Source organism: Carcharhinus amblyrhynchos, chromosome 6 (assembly GCF_965287045.1).
Source record: "Carcharhinus amblyrhynchos chromosome 6, sCarAmb.v2.hapA, whole genome shotgun sequence".
NCBI classification, from domain to species: domain Eukaryota; kingdom Metazoa; phylum Chordata; class Chondrichthyes; order Carcharhiniformes; family Carcharhinidae; genus Carcharhinus; species Carcharhinus amblyrhynchos.
Window position 1 is genome coordinate 9,404,415 of NC_137329.1, and position 26,264 is coordinate 9,430,678.

General features: G+C 45.4%; 1 long non-coding RNA gene across 2 annotated transcripts in view; it reads right to left on the bottom strand.

Moving 5' to 3' along the window:
• The window catches only part of LOC145343694 (uncharacterized), an 89,733-nt gene that overhangs the window by 59,845 nt on the left and 3,624 nt on the right, over positions 1-26,264 (bottom strand). For both annotated transcript variants that reach the window (XR_013886773.1, XR_013886772.1), the window contains exon 2: positions 22,171-22,439. This is a non-coding gene — a long non-coding RNA (uncharacterized LOC145343694). The remainder of the gene's footprint in view (positions 1-22,170; positions 22,440-26,264) is intronic.

Sequence of the window (26,264 nt, forward strand, 5' to 3'; positions counted from 1 at the left end):
GGGTCTGTATTCCTTGGAGTTTAGAGTGAAGGCTGATCTTATACAAACATACAAGATCCTGAGGGGGCTTGACAGAGTAGATGGTGAGATGTTTTCACCAGTGGGAGAATCTCGAACAAGGGGACATCGCTACAAGATAAAGGGCCGGTCATCTAAAACTGAAATTTCTTCTCGCAGAGGGTGGTGAATCTCTGGAATTCTCTGCCCCAAAGGGTGGTGGAGGCTGGATCATTAAAAGTATTTAAAGTGGAGGTGGATAAATATTTAATAGATCGAGGAACAGAGGGCTATGGGAAAATAGCACAGAAAAGGAGTTGAGGGTGGCATAGATTAGCCAGGACTGTATTGAATAGCGGGGCAGGCTTGAAGAGCCATGTGGCCCACTCCTGCTTCGTTCTCTTATGCACTGTCTTTCAGCTAGAACTTAAACAATAGGATATATTTATCATTTTCATACTAATCTAATACGCTCAAAGTGACTTTCCTTTGAGATCATGTAATAATTATGTTTTTCATGCGAAAACCTACAATGTACATTGTGCCTGGATTTACCAGAAGCAAAATTTGATTGGCTGTATTAACTCAGGAGAAACATCTGTTCTCTGGTAAGAGAAAATGAGTAACAACCAATCTTTATCATTATTATCAGTGCATGCACATTCCTTGTGTTGTGTGGACCACTGTCGTTGAGCGTCTCTGTTTTATTGTTTATTCACTGATACATGTGGTCTAGCTATGAAATATAACATATATAACATATATGGGGATAAGAGAAATTATAAGAACATAAGAAATAGGAGCAGGACTAGGCCATCTGGCCCTTCGAGCCTGCCCCGCCATTCAACAAGATCATGGCTGATCTGTCGTGGCTCAGTTCCACATTCCCGCCCTCTCCCCATAACCCTTAATCCCCTTGCTTATCAAAAACCTATCAACCCGCGTCTCCACCACTTCAACGGGCAGAGAATTCCAGAGATTCACCACCCTTTGAGTGAAGAAGTTCCTCCTCAACTCCATTCTAAACCGCCCCCCCTTTATCTTGAGGCTGTGCCCCCTAGTCCTACTGTCCTTTCTGAGCGGGAAGAGTCTCTCCACCTCTATCCTATCCATCCCATTCATCATCTTATATGTCTCAATGAGATCTCCCCACATTCTTCTAAACTCTAACGAGTACAAGCCTAGTTTATTCAGCCTCTCCTCATAGCTCAACCCCCTCAACAGAAATTATGAAGATGATGTGAAGTGAAATGGATGTCATAAATGGTTTGTTAGCAAGTTCAGTGATGAGCACCACATTTTGTCCATTAGAACTGTAAATTTCAAACTGAGGAACCAGTGTTGCAGATATTGAAACAGCAACTGGACCATGTTGGCAAACAGAACCAATTAGATGATGGAACTGCCACAAAATTTGCAACTGTAAAGTTTTGCAGGAAAAATTCCTTCCGAAAAGAAGCTGGAAATGTTTTTCAAAGGTTATACTTTGCACCTGATGACTGGGTGACATGGCGGCGCAGTGGTTAACACTGCTGCCTCACAGCGCCAAGGACCCAAGTTCAATTCCGGCCTCCGGTCATTGTCCGTGTGGAGTTTGTACTTGTCTGCGTGTGTTTCCTCCCACAGTCCAACGATGTGCAGGTTATGTTGATTGGCCATGCTAAATTGACCCTAATATCAGTGGGATTAGCAGGGTAACTATGGGGTTCTGGTAATAGGGCCTGAATGGGATTGTGGCTGGTGCTGACTCGATGGCCTAAATGGCCTCCTTCTGCACTGTAGGGAATTTTTGTTTCTATAACTGGATTGGAGACAGAAACTTTAAGACAAGAATTGATATTTTTATGAAAATGAGTATTCTGAATCATTGAATCACTACAGTGCAGAAGTGTACCTTAGGTAACCCCCCTGACAATAAGGGGCAATTTAGCATGGCCAATCCACTTAACTTGCACATCTTTGGACTGTGGGAGGAAACCTACTAAGAAGTCTCACAACACCAGGTTAAAGTCCAACAGGTTTATTTGGTAGTAAATGGCACTTGCTAGGAGAGAACATGGGGAGAATGTGCAAACTCCAAATGGACAGTTACCCAAGTCAGGAATCGAACCCCGATCCCTGGCACTATAAAGCAGCAGTGCTAATCACCGTGTCGCCCCACACTCAATAAAAAGCTCGAGTGCTAGCTGCATGAAAACAAAGGCAATCCAGTTGCCCAACTGCAAATGAGGAAGTCATTCGCTTGTACCGTGATGGACACGTCCTCCGCAATTTCCATTTTTGTTTTGGGGCCATCAACCGGAACACACCCTACACTGGAAATTTGTATCTCAAATACCATTTTAAACACTGAGCAAAACCATTTCTGTCTTGCGCTTACTCTTGCATCATACCTAATTGTACGGCACAATTTTACAGAAAAAACAAAGATATGCTAAAGTATTTCTCTGCTGTGCGGGGGTACTCACCCTGTTCAACTTCCATGGATACACAGAATATCAGTTTTCTCTTAACAGGAATCCACTTTGTGTTTCTTCCTTTTCAAATAATTTCGGCACTGTGGACTGCTGCACAATAAAGGAGAGAGGCTGTCTCCACCGAGTCAGCACATTCTCCTGTGTCTGCGGGGGTTTCCTCTGGGTGCTCCGGTTTTCTCCTGCGTTCCAAAAGATGTGCTGGTTAGGAAAACTGGCCGTGTCAAATTCTCCCTCAGTGTACCCGAATAGGCGCCGGAGTGTGGCGGTTGGGGGATTTTCACAGTAACTTCATTGCAGTACTAATGTAAGCCTACTTGTGACACAAATAAATAAACTTAAACTAAAAATGAGTTCACAACCAAAATTTAAATCAAACTGGCTAGTTCTCTGCCTCTCGGTTTAAAATCAGAGAACTACTGGGAAAAAAAAAATCTATACTGCACCATTTACTCATTCAGTTGGTTGAGTACACTAGTCATTTTTTTTACCAAATTAAATATATTTTGACATGAGGAGAGTTTTTGGGAGGCACTGGATTCAGGCAAACTGAATTTTAAGTCAACCTAAAAGATCGCAGAAAGTATGATCAGAACTAATTCTGGGCATAACTCACATCTATGTATTTTAAATTTGTGGATGTCCTGCACTAGTTTCATAGCTTGCATTGGAATCTGACAATAAAACTAGTGGAAATTACTGTCCCCCACCCCCCCCCACCCCGCCCCTCCCCATCAGAGTCTCTAGGCAGTAATTGCAAAGAGTTGAGGGGCAGGACCTAGTGTGCAACAAATTCAAAATTCTGTCCCACGTTGAAAACCCAAAGTCTCTGCTATCGTTCTGAATTTTTCAGGGGTCTCCGGGGGTTGGACGGGTGGGAAGAGGGGAGTAGGAGTGTCACTACAACAGGGTCTGTCCATTCAGTGCTGCAATTCTCAATGTTTTTCATGTCAGCCCAAGCAGCCATCTGTTCCTATTTCACAGAATCATAAAATCTCTACAGAGCAGAAGGAGGCCACTTAGCCCATCGAGTCTGCACCCACCACAATCCCACCCAGGTCCTATCCCCACAACCCCGTGCATTTATCCTAGCTAGTCCCCCTGACACTAAGGGGCAACTTAGCATGGCCAATCCACCAAACCTGCACATCTTTCGATTGGGGGAGGAAACTCACGCAGACGCAGGGAGAATGTGCAAACTCCACACGGACAGGGACGCAAGCCGGGAATCGAACCCGGGTCCCTGGCACTGTGAGGCAGCTGTGCCACTGTGCCGCCCACACATATCTGTCGTCCCCCATCCCCCTCCACCCCCCACAAATCGAAATACTTAATTGGTGATATTTTATTCAAATATGTGGGGCCAACTCCCATCGGCAAAAAGTTCTGTCTCTGTTTCATTTTTGCAAAAATTATACTATATTCATAAAATATCGGAAAGGAGATTTCAAAATGGCTGTGACAGGTTCACTCTTCAGGTGCTTCAATATAAAGAAATGCTGCAGACGTTTCAAGATGATCGTGACAAATGGTGCAAGGGTAATTAAGTTGTCCACCTGGAGCAAGCTGCACTCTGAGGCGCTTCCACACAGTTGTGATGCATGTAACGCTCACTGTACACACTGAATGTGAGCCACACAGCCCGAGGGGCTTCTATACAAATCCTTTGCTGTTCACAGCCACTTTCCATCACTTTCAATCTGGTTATCTGGTGGGGGGTGGGGGTGGGGGTGGGGGGGGTTGGGGGGAGCGGCTGCTTGCTCTAATTGGCAAGGCAGCAATATCCCTAAAAATCTGACTGCTGTCCATCCTTATTGCTGGCAGCAGGAAGACAGCTACTGTTTCCTGGAGGTGCTGAGTGTCTCCAAATGGATCTTGAACTCCCTTAGGCTGTTTACATTTAAAAATAGCGCCTCGATAATAACATTTATTTACTGGTGCCACAAGTAGGCTCATGTTAATACTGCAATGAAGTTACTGTGAAAAATCCCCCTAGTCGCCACACTCTGGTGCCTGTTCAGGTACACCGAGAGAGAATTTAGCACAATGCACCTAACCAGCACGTCTTTTGGACTGTGGGAGCGCCCGGAGGAACCAAATGCAGATATGGGGAGAACACGCAGATTCCACACTGATAGTGACCCAAGCCAGGAATTGAACCTGGGTTCCTGGCGCCGTGAGGCAGCAGTGCTAACCACTGTGCAGACACAGGGAGGATGTGTAGACTCTGCACATGCAGTGGCCCAAGCTGGGATTTGAACCCAGGTCCCTGACACTGTGAGGCAGCGGTGCTAACGATACGGCTCGGATTCTGGCTCAGAATCTGGAATGCATCCGGGTGCCACGGTCCAGAAGCCAATTAAAAAATCCAGCTCATGAATCACAGCACTCACTGCCACACTAAATGCCTAACAAAGTGAGCATTTTCAGTGAAGTCAACTGAATGAACAAGTGAAGATGATCAAGAAGCTTGGAGATCACATCACCAACCTGAAGAGACTGGGAGCCCCTGACAATGGCACGGGAGAGTACCTGTTTGACAGCTCACTGCGGGGGAGAGTGACTGAACTGGGCGCAGGGGATAAAGCTGTTGTATTTGTATAGTTCAGATCTTTGGATTGCCAAGCATTGTGGGAATGAGCAAACTATAAATAAAACTGTCCGTAACGGAGAGAATTTTGTCTTGCAGAGGATCTTATCCATTGCTGCTTTCCAAAAATAGCCCTTCAAATTGGTTTTTCCTTAAAATACACACCACAGAATGAAACCTATATCCAAGGCAAATGCAGATTTCCATTGGAATGTTGCAATAATATTACAGCGAGCAACAATTTATTCCCTAAATTCAACTACACCATGGGGATGATGATTGGATCACATCACAGTCCCAAGCTCAGTCGTCGGGTCAGTCAAATCGTTTAATCCCAGTCCATGGTACAATTTGTGACCATTCATGCCTTTTCCTTAACTTAGCTGCAAGATGATCAGCAATCCTCCATACTGCACGATTCAGAAAACAGTAAAAAGGAGGGACTAATGTGAAACCCATACCTTGTTCGTAGCTCAGTTCATAAGCTGGATTTCACAGATCATAGAGTGAAGAAGGCCATTCAGTCCATCAGGTCTGCACCAACCACAATCCTATAGAATCCAACAGTGCAGAAGGAAGCAATTCGGCCCACAATCTCACCCAGGCCCTACAGTAGAATTTCTACGGTGCAGAAGAAGGCCATTCGGCCCTTACTAGACACTGCTGCCTCATAGCACCAGGAACCTGGGTTCGATTTTGGGTGACTGTCTTCGTGGTGTTTGCACGTTCTCACCCTCTCTGCGTGGATTTCCTCTGGGTGCTGAGGTTTCCTCCCACACTGCAAAGATGTGCAAGTTAGGTGGATTGGCCATGGAAACCTGCACCTTAGTGTCCCAAGATGAGTAGGTTAGGTGAGTTAACCATGGGAAATGTGTGGGGTTATGGGTATAGAGTGGGGGAAGGGCCTGGGTAAGATGTTCTTTTAGAGGGTCGGTGCAGACTCAATGGGCTGAATGGCTGCCTTCTGCATAGCAGGGATGCTACGATAATTGCTGATCATTCTATTAATGGCCAGCAGGGGTAGGAGCCAGCCGTTGGCAGGCATAAGTATCAACATCTGAAACACAGGCACCATATTTTAAGAGAAGGTAGCAATGATAACCCATGCAGAGGCAACTGGAGGAAAGGCTAAACAAGGGAGCCTGTAAAGATGTATCCAGTACTCGATGTGCCACACCGAGTGTTTGGGTGAAGCAAGTTAGTCTGCTTTCAGTTTTTGTCTGCTAACTTGTTACTCACTTTCAGCCTACCGGCTAATAGCAATGCGAGAAAGAGGGCCAAATGTGAGAGCCTCTTCCTGTCAGTGTACAGTGTGCCCATTGGCAAGTCCTCAGTTGAACCCCCTCATGATAACACATGGAAACTGAGTCCCTTTCGACCCCACGCTAAAGCTCGGAGGAGGATTGTCCCCCAGACATACAGTATGCAGGCCCACCAACCAGCATGTGGACATACCCTGGTACACAAAGAAACAGAGAAAATAGGAGCAGCAATAAGTCATTCAGTCCTTTGAGTCTGTTCCACCATTCAATACAATATGGCTGATCCTTTAACATAAAGCCATACTCCCGTGCTCTTCCCGTACCCTTTCAGTCTCAATATCTATGTATTTCCTTCTTAAATATATTCAGGGACTTTGCCTCCACAGCCTTCGGTTCTCTTGAAATGAAAGCCAACATACCACTTGCCTTTTTAACTCATAGAATCATACAGTTCAGAAGGAGGCCATTCGGCCCATCAAATCTGCACCGACTACAATTCCATCCAGGCCCTATCTCCAAAACGCCATTCATTTACCCTAGCTGATCCCCCTGACACTAAGGGGCAATTTAGCATGGCCAATCCACCTAACCTGCATATCTTTGGACTGTGGGAGGAAACCGGAGCACCCAGAGGAAACCCATGCAGACATGGGGAGAATGTGCAAACTCCGCACAGACAGTGACCCGAGCCGGGAATTGAACCCGGGTCCCTGGCGCTGTGAGACAGCAGTGCTATCCACTGTGCCCCATGTGCAATCCCTAGAATTCCTACAGTGCAGAAGGAGGCCATTTGACCTATCAAGCTTGCCCAGACAACAATCCCATCTAGGCCCTAATCCCCCGACACTGCAGTGAAAGGCCATTTAAAGAGTTGTAAAAATCATAAAAAACAGGAGAAAAAGCAAGCTATTCTGTCCATCACACCTGTTCTGCCATTCAATAAGACCATCAGACATGGGAGCAAAATTAGGCCAGTCGGCCCATCGAGTCTGTTCCATCATTCAATCGTGGCTGATATTTTTCTCATCCCCATTCTCCTGCCTTTTCCCTGATCCTCTTATTAATCAAGAATAAGATCATGGCTGATCTGTATGTGGCCTTAATTCAATTTTCTTGCAAAAGGCCTCCCAGTGGCACAATATAGGTCACTGGCAGAGACTGACGAGCAAAGCTGAGCTATATGAGATGAGTCATGGTGTCTTGCGTTTGCAGGAGTATGTTCACAATGGCAGGCCCCTTGCTTTTAAGATCAACGCAACTCATTGGTTAGATAGTGGATAACCCTTCCATATCTCTGCGTCATAACCCTGCACCAGCTTTCTTAACTTCCCTGCTGAGCTTGTATACTTGTAGCAATGGAAGCTTTTGTAAATATTGATATTCAACACATTTCCTAACTGCCTGTTTCCACTTGAATTTGACCCAGTAGTGTTATCTGGTTTCTGCATTGTTTGAGCACCTTGCAAGCAAAGTATTTTCTACCATGGGCTCTTGCAGAAATTCATTCCAACTCTCGTAGGATATGTAATTTTACATTAGAAAAACAGCAGAGTTCAGTAAATGTCCCTGTCTCGACATACTGGGGGTGGTGGTGATTTTGCAGCCTCGCTCGTCCTGAAACCGTAAGACCCCACCCGAGATTAACACATCTTTCCATTGTCCGTCCCTCGCCCGCTCCAATTCCCATGGCGGGCAGGGCAGTAAAATTCCTGCTATCGTCATTACCGACAGCACAAAATAGCTTAAATTCATCATCAACATCAAAGTTCATCAAAGATTACTAGGCAAGCAAATGAAAATAGGAAAAACATTTAACCGGTGTTGATTTTAACGCAGAGCATGTGGGCCAGTGCACAATGTTCTCACTGGCCTGGACTCCAGGATATTTTAAGTTTCTAGCCTCATTTCAATTTGACTGGTTGGTTTTCCATAAGATTCGGCCCTGGTTATAAGATGACCGAAGCTGGGAAAGAAATATTCCAACGTACACAACATTCCCAAGACAGGGAGAATGGAAAAGGATGAGTAGCCCTGACAATAAGGGATGACATAACAAAAAAACAAGGGAAGTTATAGCACAGGAACAGGTCCTTTGGCCCTCTAAGCCTGCACCGACCATGCTGCCCGACTGAACTAAAGCCCCTGACTCTTCCGGGAACCATGCCCCTCTATTCCCATCCTATTCATACATTTGTCAGGACTTCCCTGAAAAGTCACTATCGTATCGAAGGGTGAACATAGAACACTACAGCACAAACAGGCCCTGCGGCCCACGAGTTGCGCCGATCACATCAACACCTACCAATCTATAGACCTATCTATAACCCCCAGTCCCATTAAACCCCATATACTCATCCAGAAGTCTTTTAAAAGACCCCAGCGAGTTCGCCTCCACCACCACTGACGGCAGCCGATTCCATTCACTCACCACCCTCTGAGTGAAAAACTTACCCCTAACATCACTTCTGTACTTTCCTCCCCGCTCCTTAAATCTGTGTCCTCTCGTAGCGACCATTTCAACCCGGGGAAATAGCCTCTGAGAATCCACCCTATCTATTCCTCTCAACATTTTATAAACTTCTATCAGGTCGCCTCTCAACCTTCGTCTCTCCAGGGAAAAGAGTCCCAGCTCCCTCAACCTAACTTCATAAGGCATGCCTCCCAGTCCAGGCAACATCCTTGTAAATCTCCTCTGTACCCTTTCAATAGCTTCTACGTCCCTCCTATAGTGAGGCGACCAGAACTGCACACAGTATTCCAAATGAGGCCTGACAAGGGTCTTATAAAGTTGCAGCATTACCTCCCGACTCCTAAACTCAATCCCTCGATTAATGAAGGCCAGTACACCATACGCCTTCTTGACCACATCCTCCACCTGCGAGGCCGATTTAAGAGTCCTGTGGACCCGGACCCCAAGATCCTTCTGCTCTTCAACACTGCTAAGACTCCTGGTCGTAAGAAAGATTGTGGTTCAGAGCAAGGAGTTTAATGAATGTGGGTGGAGGTTAAGAATATCAAACACAGGTGAAAGTAACTTGTATGCATCCTATTAGTAGTTATACCAGTGGGTAGAACAGTAAACAAATAGCTGGTGCTTGAAAAAAAAGGCAATATCACAATCATGTGGATCTTTGTTTTTGTTATATATGCTGGAAAAACCAAGGGCAGACCTTCCCCCCCACCGCTGTGTCGCAATGGCGAGAATAGCGAAGTGCACTGGGAGACTCACACCCCTCACCATGGACATCAGGACTCTCCATCCCACCACTGGTGGTATGTTTTGCAGCCTCTCCCAAGTCATCAGGGCCCTCCCGATGGGTCCCCCAGCAGGCTCTCACCCCCCACGTTCCCCCCACCCATCCCCTTTATGTCCCCCAACATGCCACCCCATTGTGACCCCTTTGAGCTCCATTCCTACATGCCCCCCTTGTAGAGCTTCCTGCATGACACTCCTGCATAGCCTGCTGTCTGTCATAACCCCCCCAACCCAGGCTCCCCTGTCATAGCCCCCACTCGGACGCCACCTCCACTCAGACCCCACCCCCTTGGCACTGCCCCTGGCACACTGGCATAGCCCAACTGGCCCTGCCAGGGTGTTCAGTGAGCACTGCCATGTTGTCTGGTGGGCACTGCCAGGTTAGCACCACCCAATGGACATTGCCTCCAACCACTCGAGGGCTTCAATAGCCTCAAATCCCCTTGGTATGACCATCGTGCCTGCTCTCCACGAGTGAAGACCAGTACTGATTCGTGCTGGTGACCCGCAAGCAAGGATTGGAGATGGGGACTGGCAGGATGGTGGGGGAGGGGGGCGAAAGGGGGCAACATTTGCATGCCAAACTTGGCAATGAGATTGAAATCCAGTCTACCTCATGCTAATCCACCTCGTGCCCTTTCTGGGGGTGATCCAGTTTACACCAGTAGCAAGGGACGGCTACATCTGCAAACCATTTGGCACCAAGCAGGGGGCTGGTTTAAGGCTTGCGTGGTATTTTCCAGGATCAGGGTGATCTGCGCCAAGCCCGGCAAAATCGAAAAAAAATCGCCCCCAAATGAACACAAGTGATGTGAAAAATAAATTTTGTTGGATTGCTTTCGCGATAGCTTGCTAGGACAATCATTACAGATCCAACCAGGGGTACAAAGCTATTTTTGTAATAAAGCAAGGTTAATTAGCGTCTCATTGCAAAATATCCTCTGGGGAATATGTGATCATAATACAATTGAATACCACATTAAGTTTGAAGGAAACACTTTTGAGTCCAAAACGAGAATTTTAAACAAAAAGTCAATGGCACAGATTAAGGGAAAAGCAAGTTAATTTGGTTGACTAAAAGGGATGGTAAATAAACAAGGGAAAACATTTAAAAAAAAGTAAAAATGATATAATCATCAAAGGGTTTGATTTTCAATCCCAAGCCCTGAATCCAACTCCCAGTAATTTCCGAATGCTGATGTCCTGGGCAGAATTTACCTGTCCCACTCACCACGGGAACTGTAACAAGCGGGCTTGGACCTTGCGAAGGGCTGTTGGCCTCGGGTGGGAATTTCTGGCCTTGGGGCGAGCGCAGCCTGGAAGTCCCGCCCCATGTCTCAGTTGTGTCGCTCATCTGATGTCATCTTCAAATGTAGATGTTTAAATTGGATCAGCAGCAGGCTTTCTGCCCAATCAGTGGCACCCAATTAGTGATGCCAATCTCCGCCTGGAGGTGGGAGCTGCCTGCAGATCGCAATCATCAAAGGTTGGTCAAAGCCAAGATAGGGCCTGCTGCCACCTTGCAGAGGCGAGAAGGCAGGACATTGGAGATCCAGCAACCTCACTGCATTACTATAATTATAAAATTATAAGGGGCAGAGATAGTTGGAAGCTTTTTCCCAGGGCAGAAGTGACAATTACAAGGGGGCACAAGTTCAAGCTAAGGGGGGAACATTCAGTGGAGTTGTGCAGGGGAAGTTTTTTTTACAGAGGGTGGGGCGGCCTGGAATACATTGTCAGGTAAGGTGGTTGAGGCAGATACATTAGCGACATTTAAGATTTATCTAGATGGACACATGAACAGACGAGGGATAGAGGAATACAGGCGGTTGGTCTAGATAGGACAATGTGATCGGCACAGGCTTGGAGGGCCGAATGGCCTGCTCCTGTGCTGTTCTTTGTTCTTTGTATAGGGAAATGGCCAAACGTCCAACTGCACAGTTGGGCATACAGAACACACGACATAAAACGGGATAGCATTTTGAAAGGAGTGATTGGACAATTTCCAAAAAGAATTTAACAGTATACTGAAGTAGCTTCCAATAAAATTGCAGAAACAAATCAAAACAATACAGGACAAATCCCAAGATTACAGCACAGAAGGAGACCATTGTGATTCTGCCAGCTTTTTGCTAGAGCAATCCAAAATTAATTGCACCATTGAGCCCACTCTACGTAGCCCTGTGTGGAACCATAATCATGATTAGATTCCATCAGTAGTTTCTTAACTATAAAACCATTTTTTAAAATGCACATACATAATTCCTCTTCCTAATTAAAGGTGTCAATGACTTAATAATACTGATTTCTCAAGTAATTACTATTACTCAAATAGGATCACTGGGGAGGAGTCAGATCTACGCAGTATCTTTCGACAATACAGAATCCCTTCATAAGGCAATAATCAAAAATTTCCACCCACATGACCCAAACAAGTGTCTTCATGGGTCTTAACAACGATTGTGGCATCAGCAATCTTTTTGACATTGATTATGGCTAACATAATGGCAGCATAGTGGCGCAGTGGTTAGCACCGCTGCCTCGCAGCACTAGGGACCCAGTTTAAATTCCGGTCTCAGGTCACTGTCTGAGTGGAGTTTGCACATTCGCCCGTGTCCACGTAGATTTCCTCTGGGTGCTCTGATTTCCTCCCACAGTACAAAGATGTGCGAGTTAGGTTGACTGGCCGTGCTAAATTGACCCTAGTGTCAGGGGGGTTAGCAGGGTGAATTACAGGAATAGGCCCTGGGTAGGATTGTGGTCGGTGCAGTCTCACTGGGCTGAATGGCCTCCTTCTGCACTGTATGGATTCTATGATTCTATGAAAACACGCCATTCCTGACAACATGAGATTGCCTTAAGACATAAGGCACTACAAATAAAGTGCATCATACAATGCATAATATACATTCTTCAATCACCTGTTCTTTCCAAAATTACCCAATGCATTTGATATACATGCATTGTGTTTCTGACACCAATTTTGCAAGCTTGTTTTGCAGTTATTTGTTCCTCTTTGCCAACGAGAGGTGTATATTGACCTTGTGTGACTTCTGCATGAACTTGTCTTGCTGTTACCAACAGCAAAAACATCCACAAAAAGGGTTCTATTTTTACACTCTGACAAATATTTGAGAAGCTTTGTTGCCAAGTACTTTCCTTTTCCTGCCTTAGTTGGCAAAAAAACTGGAGAAAATATTAGGTTCTAATGGTTTGAAAACATTTCTACGTAGCACAACATTTTCACGGAAACTCAAACCTGCTCCGACCTTTGTTGTACATTTTCTTTGAAGGAAGAAGTTTTGGACGAGGACTTTTGATCACTGACATGTCCTCCGGTCTCCCCTCAGCAATTTCCGTGGAATTGGAAGTGGCTTGCCATTCTCTGGTGGCGGGATCCTCTGGTCCCACTGCCATTGATGGAAATTCCCATTGAAGGCCCTCCGCACCATGAGAAACCAGGGGCAGGGGACGCGCTGCCAGTGGGACCAACATGAATGGCCAGAAAAAGCAGAATCACTTTGATACACGTTATTCCTGATATATTTTGATGGAGGAACAGGTCCCTTTGGCTTCAAAAGCATGCGCAGAAAATGGCCTATAAAAATCTCCATGACATCGGCTGTATTCAAATACATTAGTATCAGTGTTCAAATGTTACTCAGCAACAACTTAAAAACACTGCTCATTCGTGAAAAAAAACTACACCTTTTTCCCTAAATAGCCAAATAAATATGGCAGTACAAGATAATTTAATGTAAAAATGGAATTCGATGCAAAACTGACATTATCTTGTAATCTTGTACATTTATATTGGGTGGGATTTTCTCCCGTCCCGCCCGCCACGGGAATGGTAGCAGGAAGGACAGACAATTTGGTGGACTAACCTTGGGAAGGAGTTTCCAGTCTTGGGGCACGTGGCCGAAAAATTCCACCAACGATGTACATTTAAGTTAATACATAATGGCCAAAATTCACTGACCTTGCCCGCAGCTGGAATTCCCCAATCCCGCTACTGTGAATGGAGTTCTGGCAGCGCCAAATTCTCTGTTCTCGCTGGTAGCAGCGGTGGTGGGGTGGACAACATCGGAGAATTCCAGCCAATATCTCGGCCATGTTGGAATTGTCCCTACGGCTTTGTGCTTTTTAGCTTAAACTGGTTACACCACTGTGATACCTGGAGCACTGCCAGATCCCAGGGACCAGCTGCCCTGAAGGCAGATGTTGATTCTCTGGGAACATTCATCCCAACACCGCTACAAGATGCAGAAGAAGGCTTTGCTTATCAGGAGGGGGTGTCCGGAATCTTCCTGTGACTGGAAGGCCATCCGGAGGAGTCCACCAGGCTTCTGTCACAGGAGATGGTGCCAACAATGCATGTAACCAAGGCCATCACTGCAAGGGTGGTGACCTCAGTGGAGAGCCTGGGGCAAATATATCTGAGCAATGTCCAACAATGTCCAAGGCTGGCTCAACTCTGTGCTGTCCACTGCTGAGGGCCAAAACAGCATGTCCAGTATTCTTACTGGCAAAGGTCCAGGGGGACATTGCAGCAGCACTCCAAAGCTTCGCCCAGTCGCACTGGACAACTGCTGAGGGCAAAGGCCACACCAGACCATAGAGGGCCTTCAGGACTGGCATCACCAGATGACAGTCAGGCAAGTGGTTTTCACTCCAGCTGCCCCTCCACCCCAGCTGGCCACCGGGCACCTTGAGGAAGGAGGAAGAACTGGAGAACATCCTGAGGCTTTCCACTAGGGAGCTCTTGGCAATCTCTGGCCCTTCTGAGTCCTCCCATCCTGACACCCGAGCGTGGGATTCAGAAGGAACATGGTGACACGGCATCACCTGTGACACCCGAAGTTGGGCCAGGCCCCTCCCAGTTGAGGCCCATCAAAGGCCACCCCCCAAGTGCATCCACAGGCTGCAGGGTGTGAAAGGCAGCAAGCTGCCTCCACTTCTGATGTGCAGTCTGGAGAGCACCTAGAAGCTGGAAACTTCAAAAAGTTAAGATGTTGCTTACTGAGTTAACACAGGTGAGATATAGAAGGGTTAGTTATAGAGACAGGGCACCGAATGTACACTTTCACTATTAAAACATTCTTCATCTTAAGCCTGAGTATCTTCCACTTTGCGCTTCAGCCTTATCAGTGGGGGATGGTGAGATGGAGCTGAACAACTTTCCTGTTCCCAGCACAGCACTCAACTCACAGATCCTACAGGCTCCATTAGAAGGTCGTGTGAGCCAGAGTGAGGCATGTCAGTTCACAGCTGTACCACTCTCTCTGCAGGAATCCCTCACCCTCAACCACAATCTCTGTGACCATCTCTAAGCTGTATTGCAGAGCCCCGCCAGGCCAGTCCAGATATTTAAACTGCATCTTTAGAAGATCTATGCATCGCTTGATGACACTGCTAGTGACAGAGTCGCATCATTGGAATAGTCCTTCACCTCAGTCTGTGGTCTCCACACAAGCGTCATTAGCCATAATCTCAATGGGTAACCCTTGTCCCTCAATTGGGAACCCCTCGTTTCTACATGAGGGCAGGATGTGCCAGATTGTGAGAGCTTAGCGGGTATGCAGGGGTTCAGATGTCCTCAACGTGTGGTTCCCATGGAACCAAAAGGTTAGAGATGAGATCGGACATGGAGGGGAACCAACTCTGTTGAGAAACAGGTGCCTGAAACTGATATGAATTGGGTTACCTGCAACACCTCAAAGTGTCAACGGAAGCAGTCTGTCAAGACCTCCCGGACCCAGGGGAGCCCCCTTACTGAAGTCACTCCCTTCCCTCCAAGTCGAACCCCAGTTGTCCTGTTGAGTCCGTTCAGTGGGACATGCCTGCCCCAGACAAGACAAAAAATGTTTAAAAATGAACACTTATCTCCTGGCTCCCACTTGGATGCCTTGCCACCAGCTCCCCACTTTTCAAGATTAGCACCAAACTGTGCACCTTCCGGTAACGAGTATGGGTGAATATCATATAGATGCTGCATCTGGGATGAGTTATGCTGGTGACATTCAAATGAAGATATTTGCATAGTTATAGGGTCACACCCACTCTGGGCAGGGACGGCAGGGCTGGTGAGTCCCAAGAACCCTCGCGGCCATCGGGAATTCCGATTTTTGGCCGACATCCCATTCACTGGGGTATCAGGATTTCCACAAGCCACCTGAGGAGGTCAAAGAATTGGACCCAACATTCTTGTTATTTCTGCCAACCCCAAGCATAAAAAACAACACTCTATCCATATTTCTTGCTACGTAGAACCTTCTCCATTCTTGTTACATCTCTTCAACTACTGAAACTACTATGTAAATTTAAAGCACATGGGATTGCAGGTAATGCCTTGAGATGGACAAAAAGCTGGTTAGCAGATAGGGAGCAATGAGTTGGCGTAAATGGGTCTTTTTCTGATTGGAGGCAGTGACTAATCGGGTACAGCAGGGATCTATGCTAGAACAGTTCATATTATATATTAATGATTTGGAAGCAGGAATGTATTACTTCCAAATTTGCAGATTATATAAAAGTTGGGTGGGAGGGTGAGCTGCGAGGAGGATGCAGAGATGTTTCAATGTGATTTGAAAAGGCTGAGTGTGTGGATATAAGCATGGCAGATGCAGTATAATGTGGATAAATATGAGGTTATCCACTTTGGTAGCAATAATAGGAAGACAGATTATTACTTGAATCGGTGTAAGTTGAGAGAGGCGGATATCAGTGAGACCTTGGTATCCTCGTGCATCAATCACAGATAGTAAGCACGCAAGCACAGTAGGCAGTAAAGAAGGCAAATGGTACATTGGCCTTTGTAACAAGAGGATTTGAGAATAGAAATATGGATGTTTTATTGTGGTTTATAAGGCACTGGTGAGACCATACATGGAATATTGTGTGCAGTTTTGGTGTCCTTATCTGAGGAAGGATGTCCTTGCTATTGAGGGAGTACAGCAAAGGTTTACCAGGCTGATTATTGGGATGTCAGGTCTGTCATATGAGGAGAGACTAAGTCTGTTAGGATTATATTTACTGGAATTTAAAATAAAGATTTTTAAGGTTAATTTATTCGTTGCAAGTAAGGCTTACATTAATACTCCAATGAAGTTACTATGAAGCGTTTCAAAGAGTGAGAGGGGATTTCATAGTAACATAAAATTCTAACAGGGTTAGACGGGGTAGATTGGAAAAAGTGCTGTCAATGGTGGAGGAGTCCAGAACTGTGGGCCACAGTTCGAGGATAAGGGGTAAGCTTTTTAGAACTGAGGTGAGGAGAAATTTCTTCACCCAGAGGGTGGTGAATGCATAGAATCCCGCAGAAAGTAGTTGAGGCCAAAATGTCGTCCAATTTCAAGAAGAAATTAGATGTAGCTAAAGGACCAAGGGATATGGGGGAGGGTGGAATCAGAATATCGAATTCGATGATCAGCCATGATCAAAATGAATGGTGGAGTAGGTTTGAAGGGCTGAGTGACCTACTCCTGCTTCGAGTTTCTGTGAATCAAATGTGAAGTAACTGGGGTGGAATTCTCCCATGCCTCCTCCTCTCAGATCAGTGCTGGGTGGGTGGGACAGGGAGTAGAAAGGAAAAGGTGGGAGGCCCAAAGGTCAGTTTCCACTCTGGAATTTCCGAAGCTGCACGTGATGGCAGATCAGCAATCCTGTTGGAGGCCCACTGATGGGACGCAGACGAAGGTTCGACCAGAACCTTCATCCACCCCCAATTCTCCACTGCGTCAACAGGAAAACACATCGGTCCAGAACATGTATGGGCCAACATGGCGTGCAGAAGTCGGGATCTACTTGAAGGAGGCCTGAGGCTGCCTCCAGAGTTCAGGGTGGAGACCGCCAGTGACCCTGGACCTGAGGGGGGAGGGGAGTTGGATGGAAGGTATGGCTTTGTTTCCCACTGCCCTCGGCAGCAGGAAACACCCCACCACATGATCTAGCCCCAGATGGAAGAATTTAATTTTGTCACTAACATCTGTCTTTGTTTTACCCATAATCAGTCTGCAATATGCAAAATAAAAAGGCAGCAGCTGGATGTTAAAAAGTTTACTAGAAGATCTGATTTCTTCCCTGTGCTTATATAAAGCACCAGCTAATGGCTGATTACAGTCATCTTAACTATTTAAAGTTTAACCAAAGTTCAAGAGCATCTTCTTCCAAAAGAAAAACATTTGGCAAAATCTTAAACACATCAGAGCTTTGAAAAATGCTTATGTGAACTGAAAATGATAAATTATGCCCAGGGCCATTTATATCTGAAAAGTAGTTTGCTCTTCACCCGTATTTCTTTTACATTATATGTCGATCCAAGTGTATAAACAAAGAATGATTATGCAAATTATGAGTCTATCTAGGGATTTTTTTTTTAAACGTAGCATTGCACTGAGAATTTGGTTCACTGTTTTTGAAACCAGAACGTAACGTCATTTGTGGAAAAATTTATATTGCAGCGCGAGATAAAAAGAATTCACAGAATCCCTACAATGCAGAGGGAGGTCATTTGGCCCTTCACGTCCGCACTGACTCTCCGAAAGAGTATCTTACCCAGGCCCAATCTCCTGCAACCCCCAAACCCTCCCACACCGCGACCCTCCCCCCCCCTCCACCTCTCCATCGCTGCCCCCATGCATTTCGCATGGTTAATTTACCAAACCTACACATCTTTTGGACTGTGGGAGGAAATCAGAGCACCCAAAGGAAATCCAGACATGGGGAGAACGTGCAAACTCCACACAGACAGTCAGCCAACACCGGAACGTAACCTGGGTCACTGGCAGTAGTGCTAACTGCTGAGCCACTGTGAGGCTTTGGAATATTTGCTGGAACCATCTAAAGTGCAACATAACTGCAAGCTTTTTCTGCCGGTCTTCTAAGGAAAGGGAAACGTAGATTTGAATTTTTCAATTTTAGCAAGATAAAGTACATCATTTTCAAAAGATTTTTTTTTACAAGAATTAATGAACTCAAGTTACCTTAAATGGTTTTCAGATGCACATATGTGCAAATAGACCAGCTCTTAAAAATCAGAAGTATAAAAGAACTGAGAAAATATGGCTACACGTGTACGGTATATCTCATTATTGACCCAACAGAATCTTGCCATGGTGGCAAAGGTAACTTTCTTATTTTTGATAAGCATAATCTGTCCACAACTTTATATATTCCCCTGCTCTTAAAAACAAGGCATCCAACACTTTCTTGGTGCAATGATGGGCTATACACAGCGAGATATACCACTAATACGGGTAGCACAGTGGCACAGTGTTAACCCTGCTGCCTCATAGCTCTAAGGACCCAGGTTCAATTCCAGCCTTGAGTGTCTATCCGACTTTTCTCCCATGTCTGCATGGGTTTCCTCCGGCTGCTCCAGTTTCCTCCCAAACTCAAAAGATGTCAGAGAGACGGTGCAGACTCGCTGGGCCGAATGGCCTCCTCCGCACTATAGGCATTCTAAAATTCCATGAATATCCCCAGCTGCTGTCAGGCAGAAACAATGGCCAGAATTTTCCAGACCCCCCCCGGGCCTTCCCACAGTGGAGGCAGAGTTGGCTCACCATTGGCTGCCAGCGGGATCTTCTGGTCCCACCAAAGTCAAATGCATTTTGCATGGCGTGCTTGTCCTGCCTCCAGAGAACACTCGAAGTGGTGGTGGGGGGGCCAACTTTGGTGGGACTGGAAAATCCTGCTGGTGGGAAGAGCTGGAAAATCCCACCCAATACTTTTTGCTACTACTCTTTTCTGTTCATAGAATCATAGAATCTCTGCAGTGCAGTGCACAGTTATATAATTACAATCCACTGTTTCCTCATTTTCAGATTGCTTCTCTTGCAGGAGCCATTGTTTTCTCCAGTTATGCAGTCGGGAGTCTGAAGCCATGTCTTTGATCCTCAGCACACCTGAATCTTGACCACTGATTCTTGTTCCCCTCGCCAGACATTGTCTCAGGTTCAATCAGACTGTTTGCAATCCCGTGATCCTATGTGACTCTGATCTGAATGCTTGATTCCATATCCTCGCCATCACAAAGGCTTTTTCTACTCTGTTACATTGCTTATCTCTGTCCCTGTCCACTGATTGCTGAAATCCTCATCCACGCCTTTGCAATCAAGGACTTGACAATTTCAGTAGTGGTCAGCCCCCTAGCCACTATTTTCCATGAACCTCAGCTCATCCAAACCTGTGCTGCCAACATCCTTTCCTACACCCAAGTCTCACTCATCCATCACCCCTTTGCATTACCGATGCTGAATTTCTTCCCTAGATATGCACCAGCACTACTCACAGCTATAGCAGACAATCAGACATGTTTGTTTTTATGGGCGGCACAGTAGTACAGTGGATAGCACTGCTGCTTCACAGCTCCAGGGACCTGGGTTCGATTCCTGGCTTGGGTCACTGTGTGTGGGGTTTGCACATTCTCCTTGTGTCTGCGTGGGTTTCCTCCAAGTGCTCCGGTTTCCTCCCACAGTCCAAAGATATGCGGGTTAAGTTGATTAGCCATGCGAAAAAAAGTTGCCCCTTAGAGTCCTGAGATGCATAGGTTAGAGGGATTAGCGGGTAAATATGTTGGGATTTTAGGGCAGGGCCTGGGTGGGATTGTGGTTGATGCAGACTCAATGGGCCGAATGGCCTCCTTCTGCACTGCAGGGATTCTATGAAAGTGCAGGGAATGCACTCAATGTAGCATGGTAATTAGACCCAATCTCTTCAAACTCCAGTGGGGTCAGGACTGGAGGTCAACACCAGATGCAATCCTGGTATAAATGTCCTAATCTGATCCATGGATTTGTTATGTACAAAATACACAAGTTTAGAACACTTGCAACAACTAAGAAACAGTTAAGGATACATATTAGTGCATATGCAGCTGTTTTACAAGTTGCATTTACAGGTTTAATTCTCTGGCCATGGTCCTTGCTCAGTGACCTTTACAACTGGGTGGTAACATCAGCCTCCGGGATTACAAACAGCAGCAGTGAAGACTGGTACCAACATTGGGAGCCAACAGGTATTTGTTATTAGTTTAATTTTGTCTATGAAGACATGAGTTAAGTTAGCTCATAAGTGTTTTTATGTTTTCAGAGACTAATAAGCCATTTAATTTATCCTAAACGCCTTTGACAGCAAGAATGCCATTGGAGGCACTTTCATAGTTTAAGTGGAGCATCAGTCAGACTGTGAAATTGTGGGGTAACGTAATAATGGAGTTTGCATCCCACAAATGGAGATTTTAATTTCAGAATCTAGTTAGACTCAAACTCAGATTCTAGATGATACAAGATATTGGGGTCATTTTTATCAACCCAAATGCAACAGGTTCATGACGCAGTGCAAGGTCAACTGCGTGGGTTCAATTCCCTTACTGATTGAGATGTGGTGACCCTCAGGTTAAATCACCACCAGTCATCTCTCCCCCTCAAAAGGGGAGAGCAGCCTATGGTCATTTGAGACTTTGGTGACTTTACCTTCACCAGAACGGTAAAATTGCAGCAATGATAAAAGATTGGATAGACTGGGGTTGTCCTCCTTGGAACACAGGAGGCCCAGTGGCCATTTGGTGGTGTTTCCCCGGAAGGGGAGGAGGTTTTAGTTAAGTTGGGGAGCATGGTCGGTGCAGGCTTGGAGGGTTGAAGAGCCTGTTCCTGTGCTGTAATCTTTGCTCTTTGTGATGTAGGAAATTGAGAGGAGTCTGGACAGAGTGGATGGGAGGGGCCTATTTACCTTAGCAGAGAGGTCAGTGACCTGGGAGCTAGATTTAGTGATTTGTAGAAGGATTAGGGGGGGTAAAGAAGAAATACGTTTCACCGGTGGGTGATAGGACTCCGCATCTAACTCCTGAAAGAAAGGCAGAGACAGAAAACCTCATCCCATTGAAAAGGTGCCTGGATGGGCACCTGAAATGCGGTTAGCTTCAGGGCCATGGACCAAAAGCCTGAAAGTGGGATTAGGCTGGGTAGTTCGATTCATATCAGCCGGTGCAGACACGATCGGCCAAGTAGCATCCTACAGTACCGTAAACTTTCTATGATTCTAAATTAACATGCCATAATATAACAGAAACAAATCAACTCAATCACAGTGCAGAGGTTCTTCCAATAAAATTACTTTCTTTCTCATCACTCCATACTTGTGAAATTCAGTTCTGAGGCATAAACTGTTCAGTCGTGTAACCAAGTACAATTTCCATATAAGCATATCAGTGCTGGATTTACAGAAAATCAACCCATTTTGCGGTACGCATTTGTCCATCAAGATTATTCTGTCTATTTTGCTAATTTTCTGATTTGCTAGATTATCTGTTAAGTCGAATTGCCAGTAAAATCTTTTTGTCGTTTGAAACAGACGTAACATAAAAGCACGCAACATGAAAATCTCTTGCTCTCTGTAGCTCTGAGTTGTAATTCATCTCTCTGATGTATTCATTTACTAAATGGTACAGTAAAAGTTTTAGTACAAAAGCATAAATAAATATGCATCTACAAATCTCTGCTTGTAGCCAGATACGGCGTTGCCAGTTCCAAGTTCAAACATAAAAATAGCACGACAAGGCAGTAAGAAGTGTAAAGCAAGAGTCCTTACCTTGGCTCCTATCGAATCCATTTGTAGCACTATCCAGTTGGATGCTCGTTGACATTTGTTCTTGCAATTTTGTCTTCTATCCCTTCAGTTTTCTTATTAAGACATTGATTAGAATCCATCACATATTTTGTTTTTAAATGTTAATTGTTTTTTCAAAGTGATGCAGCTAAGTCTGACATCTGAAGTCCAAGGAATGGCTATGAACCTTCTGGAGTCACATTGGCATGTTTGAATATTGTATGTGCGCACAATGCCTACTGTCTTGTTCACTGTGAACAAAGTGAAAGACCACAATGAAATAAATATTCTTCAAAACAATTACAGCTAGTTCTACAGTTTCATAATTTACTGTATAAAATATACTGTAATAGTGCACGGTCGCCAACAAAATTGAAATTGATAAGATAATGACATTGGAGCTAAATACTAAAAAGATTTGATTCTTATCTTGTGCACAGTGTCTTGCATCATAGAAAACCTATCAAGCTTGGTCATTTCTAACTTTTGCGGCAATGTATGTTAAAGGAAATGTACAAGGCAAGTTTTTTACACAGACAGTGGTGGGTACCTGGAACTTGCTGCCGGGGGAGGTAGTGGAAGCAGATACGATAGTGACTTTTAAAGAGTGTCTTGACAAATACATGAATAGGATGGGAATAGAGGGATATGGTCCCCCGGAAGAGTAAAAGGCTTTAGTTGAGTTGGGCACCATGGGCGGTACAGCCTTGGAGGGCCAAACAGCATGCTCCTGTGCTCTAATTTTCTTTATTCTTCAACTGAGAAACTATGGTAAAGAGCAAATTTGATTGAACAGTGTAAATACAGGAATGCTTAAAGTGGAGTTAAGAGTTGGTGTGGATCAGAGATCAGACAAAATCACCCTCCAACGTCTTAGTGCAACTTTAAGCTGGCGATAGTACCCCACAAAATAACCCCTAACATTAGTCAGAAAGTAAGAATTAGAGAGCAACACAGCAGCTGATGGAGTTTAAATTTAATTCATGAATTCTGGAATTTCAAGCTAGGCTCTCTAGCCATGAAACCACCATCGATTGTCACAAAAACCCCTGCCATCCTCGGTTATATGTGACTCCAGGTCCACTAAAATGTGGGTGACTCTTACCCGGCCTCTGAAATAGCTTAGCAAGCCATTGAGCTCAAGGGAAATTAAAGATGGGCAATGAATGCTGGCCTTGCCAGTGATGCCCACATCCCATGAGAGAATAAAAGGGAATAAAAGTAGTTTCCCCTGATAGAAGAGCAGTGACTAAGTCTTCGACAGATCTGGTCTTTATTGGAAGTTAAATCTTATTGATGGGAAATATTATGGATATTAAAATTAAGCTTATTGGAGGCAGTATCAGCAAAGGAACATATTTAGCTATTTGATTTTCGGTCAAAGAAAAAATGGAAGCTCAAGATTACACATATCAAAAGTTAGTTTGACTTGTGGTCCATGTAAATAAACTTTTTGGCACAATGACCCCAAACTTTATATGCACGCACCATAAATGGAGCAGAGGTGAGATTGAGTGGGATTTGGTGTCAACCAAGTTGCATAGAATTGCTGTCCCTTTCTCTTTCTTTTCAGAAAGTTTGACCATGACCTCCTCATGGGAGTACTGAGGATCTGGGCGAGTGAGCAAAATAAGTCACACAACATGCCTTCCTCCATTTGTGCACTGCGTTCAAAGGGTTCAGGAGGATTCCTTGCATCCAGCACTCTCCAGAGGGAGTATAAAATTTAGGGAGCCACTTTCAGCAATACAAAGCTTACAACTGCATTTCAAAAATGGCAAAAACTGTAAGTGCTCAATTTAATCCATTTATTTTTAGTTCTGCTGCCATAATTGTGTGGGTCATAGAGTCATAGAAGTTTACAGCATGGAAACAGTCCCTTTGCCCTAACTTGTCCATGCCGCCTTTTTATGTAACCACTAAGCTAGTCCCCACTTCCCACATTTGGTCTGTATCCCTCTATACCCATTGTACCCATGTAACTAAATGCTTTTCAAAAGACAAAATTGTACCCACCTCTACTACTACCTCTGGCAGCTTGTAGCAGACACTCACCACCCTCTGTGTGAAAAAATTGCCCCTCTGGACCCTTTTGTATCTCTCCCCTCTCACCTTAAACCTATGCCCTCTAGTTTTAGACTCCCCCACCTTTAGACTCCCCTACCTTTAGGCTGCAGGAAAGTGTAACAATGAAATCAATTACCCCACTCGACTGTAAACACATCTGGAACATTGCGGAAATGCTGCTTCCTGTTGGCCAGTTATAATATTGCAATCTTTTACTAAAACATAGGCATTCCAGTTGTGCTTAAGACGGTCACAAACACCCCAACGAGCAAAATGTCTTTGATTCATGGGCAGGCAAAGTTTCCATCCCACCTCCTCAAAAAAAGATTCCCCAGGATTGAAGCTCGAATATTGTCATTGCTGAATTAAGGACAGGTAAAGTATGTTGCAGGAATTCAACCACTGCTCTGAGAGAGGACGAGAGTTAATAATCAGGAGTGTTTGATCTTCAGGGAATTCATAACTGTTCAGTGTAATCATCAGTGATTGTGTTGCCAGGACTGAATGATGAATCTATGGAAAAATTTTATACTCTCCCATCGGTGGGTTTGCAGGCAAGGCTGTCTGTGAAATTCTTTGCATTGCTTTCCAACTGTCCTCCGCCCTACCCTGATAATTTTACTGCCAGGTCTAGGTCAGCCCACATTCCCTTTCCTCAAATAAAGCCTTTAAGTGGCCAATTAATAACCATTTGAGGGCCATTCCCACCCCCCCCCATTCTCAATGTTCAGGCTGGTAGGAGAAGTTCAGGGGCAGGAGGGGGGTCTGGAAAGTCACCCTGTGAAGGATTTGAATGGAAAGGGGAAGGGATGCCTCGATAAACAGCCTTTCAACTTTAGGCACCCAATCACCACCCTTCACCACAGCCCCCCTGTGGATTCTCCCTCCATCCCTCCCATCACACCTGTTGACCTCTCCAACACTTTTCCATGGTCCTCACCACCCTTCTTGTCTTGGGGCCCCCAAACTTATCCGGTCCTGGACCCCAAGGAGTTATAGACACTGGTGAATGTTTGCAGTCCCAGTCTTCTCCAATTCAGCAGCTTCGAACACAGGTGGGACCAGAGGGTCGCCGGCACTCTGGTGGGACATCTTCCTGGGTGTGGGGCGGAAGTCCCATTTCTACCCGACTGACTGTGGGGCAGCCAGTACTGGCGGCAATGCATTTGTCACCGACTCCTTGGGCAGCTGATTCACAAACACAGCAGTCGGGAAAAGTCACGTTTGACATGAAGATAGCAGTCCCATGAAACCTGGGGCAGAATTTTCACCCTGATATGGGGTGAGAACGGAGGGGACGGTGGGTATGTCACTTCACACGACCAGCTGGTCTACCAATTTCCCAGCACCATCTCATCTCCGAGCAAACTTTCCTGAAGCAGGATCGGGGGTCGGGTGGTAGGGTTAGCCACGCGCAAGTGACAAGTAACAACTCGGTAAGCTAAAATGCCAATTGAGGCAGGTTAACCCACAGCGTGGATTGGCAACATTATTGGTAGGTTTTGAGACTCCCTCCCAATCTACCTGATCGCATCTATGGTACAGGTTGCATCTCTGTGGTAACACAGTTTCCTGGTAGCTGTGGCTATTTTTAATTCATTTATTTTTAAACGGTCAGGAGGGCACTTTAAGAGTGGAGGCACCCTCTTTCTCCCTCACATACAATTCAGTCTGTTCCAGCCTGCCAGCCGACCCACTGTTAATCAGATGGTGAGCGTGCCCTCTGATCATTAAACTGGCCAATTTAGGGAGAAAATAAACACATAGGAGATCCCATTGATATTGGAGTCCCGGTTCAAATCCTGAAATCCTGCCTGCATTAGATGAACGGAAGTTAGAGGTGTGCCAATAACAGCAGCACACATACAACAATTTGAGAGAAAGCGAAATAGCCATATGCAGGTCCTTAGGAGCATGCCATTTTTTCAGCACAGTGACACAGTGGTCAGCGCTGCTGCCTCATAGTGCCAAGGATCTGGGTTAGATACCCCGCTTAGGTCACTGTTTGT